Source organism: Dermacentor albipictus, chromosome 6 (assembly GCF_038994185.2).
Source record: "Dermacentor albipictus isolate Rhodes 1998 colony chromosome 6, USDA_Dalb.pri_finalv2, whole genome shotgun sequence".
Lineage (NCBI taxonomy): Eukaryota > Metazoa > Arthropoda > Arachnida > Ixodida > Ixodidae > Dermacentor > Dermacentor albipictus.
Window position 1 is genome coordinate 139628135 of NC_091826.1, and position 3374 is coordinate 139631508.

The 3374-nt window shown below is 45.4% G+C and overlaps 1 long non-coding RNA gene across 1 annotated transcript; it reads right to left on the bottom strand.

Annotated features, from left to right (window-relative positions):
- Positions 1–1748: 1748 nt before the first annotated feature.
- LOC139047130 (uncharacterized) lies at positions 1749–2913 on the bottom strand. Its single transcript, XR_011507056.1, has 2 exons — positions 2232–2913; positions 1749–2182 (listed from the first exon to the last, which is right to left on the bottom strand). It is a non-coding gene; the product is annotated as an uncharacterized lncRNA (long non-coding RNA).
- Between the last annotated feature and the right edge of the window lie 461 nt (positions 2914–3374).

The window sequence follows — 3374 nt, forward strand, 5'->3', positions numbered from 1 at the left end:
CAACGCTAACAATGTCTCCCTCGGCAATATCCGCGCAATCTTCGCTGCTCACTGCAGCCTCCGCATCATGATCGCCCTCTTGATGACACTGGTCAGTGCGGCGGGCTTTACTGCTGGTATCACATGGCATCTGTAGCTGCCGTCTTTTCCTCTGAGGCCTCGGAGTCGGAGTGGACTTGCTCAAATAGGCGGGTAAGTTGGGCAGAAGGGTCGGGACTGCGCCAGGAGCAAGTGTTGGAGTCCCCCTAGGAATTCTAACTCTAACTAACGCCGGAAAAGGCACGAAAGAAGCAACGCTCCGCGACAACAACAACGACAAACCACGCGCAGAAGCAGAAGTGGCGCACACTTGCTTCAAGTGCGAACGACGACAGCGCCACCGCTACTTTCTTCCAAAGCAGGTACGCGACGCCCAACAGGAGGCGCCTCCGCTCGAGCCACTGTAATTATTCTAGTTCACTGTAGTTGTGATGTGTGCGTGCAGCCGTGTGTTTGGGCTTTATAAGTTGGTTCTTTATTCTATGTTGCGGGACGGTGTGGGTGTGGTCCATGTTGGCCGTACAGCTGGCAGTTATGCAACCGAGGGATGATCCTGTTCAAGTTTCCGGTGGTATGCGGTTTTCAGCGGTCACGCCTGTTGCAGGAGTGCCAGTCGACGACGTTACGAGCTCGAAGCTGTGGTCAGATTCCTCGTTGGCGTTCCGTAATTCTCTTCGCACGGGCGCGGTATGTTGCAAAAGCCGCTTTCGCGATCTATCGTCGCGACGATAGATCGGGTTTTTTGTTATTATAAGTAATGATCCAGTTGTAGGGCACATGTAACCGACAAACGGAAGTCTCAGGAGAGCACCTGAGATGATAATAGAGCAGGCGGCGCAGGAACTCCAGGGCACCCAAGGGACAGTGGGGGGATCAAAGCTCGAAGCAGAACGGTACGTAGGTTGGGGCCGCCGAGGCAGGTGTGTGCCAGGGAGTGTTTGCACGGACAGCTCCCCTGGCACGCGCAGCGGTGCCTTGCAAGGTCGAGATACTCTAAAGGCACCTGTGCCCATGATCTTTCTTTTGCCTCGGCGCAGTGAGCACGATTAACGAGAATAATGTGGAGGGCATCCGGTGCAGTCGCGAATGCATCATGATAAATGTAGCTCGCGTCGCCTGGCGTCTGTAGTAATATCAGAGTTGGTTGTATGAACTTTATGCATAATACGCTTTGTTACGGTACCTTAACGGAATGGGTCTAGAGGACGGTGTTGGTACATTTTTTCATACCGCCCTAATCCTATACCCCCACTACAAACACACACACATACCCCCCTTTTTTTATGTATACATACAATTCCTTGCCATGACGGATCATAGCCTCCTTTATTTTTGAAAAATAGAGGCGGCTATGGACCGACTGACCAGTTCAAGTTGTCAACTTGTCAGTAACTGTCATAGGAATCACTGTAATAAACAATTCCACGATCGGATTGTTTACTTTCATTTTTTGTTGTAACACTGAGGACTACATAGAACTTTAATTGTTATATGTGAGAGAAGTATGTGGATATCATGAGCTTAAGCCAATGTGCGATACACAGACAAAGCAGCTGCTACAGCATGAACTGCGTTGAGGGCCACACAACACATACGTAATTAAAGGTGCAAAATATAGGGGGAAGCTTCAAAATACGCTCTGTAGCACTGCAAAGTATAACATATATTGTATGTGTACAATAAATGTTCAAAAATACAATGCATCAATGTCCCATTTGCCTTCAAGTTTATTATGAAGTTCAAGTTTACTGAAGTTTATTATAAGCTTATGTACAACAGGAATCTACTGACACACCCGCAGTCAAGGTGGCTGTTTGAGGTGTGCTGGCTGCCTCAGTGTAAGAAAAAGAAATTGGGTAAATGTCAACACCAGTGCCACTGCTTCTTGCCTCTGACCTGCACGTGCCTCTGCGGCATCTTTGTGCACAAGTGTGCTGGCGTGGTGAGGCGCAGGAGTCATCCGAGAGAAAGAGTATTGTTTACATGGAGAAGTGGCTGTTCACATTGCCTGTCATGGCCCTTGCGCCACTAAACAATACACATTCATTCATTCACATTGCCTGTCACTTTCCCTCAAATGTTTCCTTGGCGACTAGGGTGACACACCCGCAGTCAAGGTGGCTGTTCGAGGTGTGCTGGCTGCCTAAACGAAATGAATGTCCATACCAGTGCCATTGCTTACTGCCTCTTACCTGGATTTGCCTCCACGGCCTCTTGGCTTGCGGAGTCTGTATGAGGGAGCTGCTGTGGCTAGGCGTAGGCATTGCCTAAACAAAAAGAAAAGGCCATTCAAATGGGGAATTATGGAAATAAATTCAGTTGTTATGTCTGCTTCTTGCACTCTTCTTGCCTAAAAGTTTTCAAACATAGTGTCCAGAACACACCAGCACTTTGACTGCTTCTGCTTTTTACCTGCAGGTATTGCTGCGAGATCCTTAGTATGGCTGCGTGCAGCATTGTAACACTTGGTGGAGGCATTTTAAGTGGTAGCCAAAAATATAAAGAATCATCCTTGTCTGCACGAATGCTTTCAATTTCTAAATGCAGTGGTAACTATCACTATTGGTGCAAGGCCCCCCCACATCTATGCGGCAAGTGCCATAGCTCGAAACTGAATTGTTCCTTTAGTGTTTCACAAGGCATCTGATATGTCCACATTAGATGTGATGTGTTTATTTTCATTTATCCCAGTGTGGAGAGAGCATAATTAAATGGTTTTTTTTATTTTTCCGTGTCTTGTTTTTTGGTTTATTTCTAAATTTACCATGATGCTAAAGTGACTTATGTAATGGAAATCAGCTTTTGTTTTGCAGAAAAACAATGCATTTCCTGACCCATTGTTTGACATCCCCTCACTCGCATAATTTTGCAGAGTATTCTACCTATATTGACTTGCTTGACCTACACTAAAGAGTTTTGCATTTTCAAATACGACACTTTCGTTAAAATCATTCGACACTTCTCATAATTTCTGTACCTTGGGCTTCTGATACTCTGCACTCACCATTTTTGCTCGTTTCTGACTAGAAATGTCTTCTTTAATTTAGAGCTTAAATTTTACTTCTGGAACACATGAACACTTGCCATTGCATATCTGCATAAAAGGGAAACATGTTTCATAAAACATTTGCAAAATCCAATTGAAGATTGATGAATGTAGCTTGCAGAGTGATATGACTGAATGAGCCAGAAAAGTAACTCATCTGACTTGGTAAATGAAAGCACATATTAGTGTGATGCACAAGATATGTTACACTAACGTGGTGGGTTCTCTTGCTTATACAGCAAAATAATCGGTGCGCGAGAAAAAAATTATTTTTGCATAACTTTTGTAC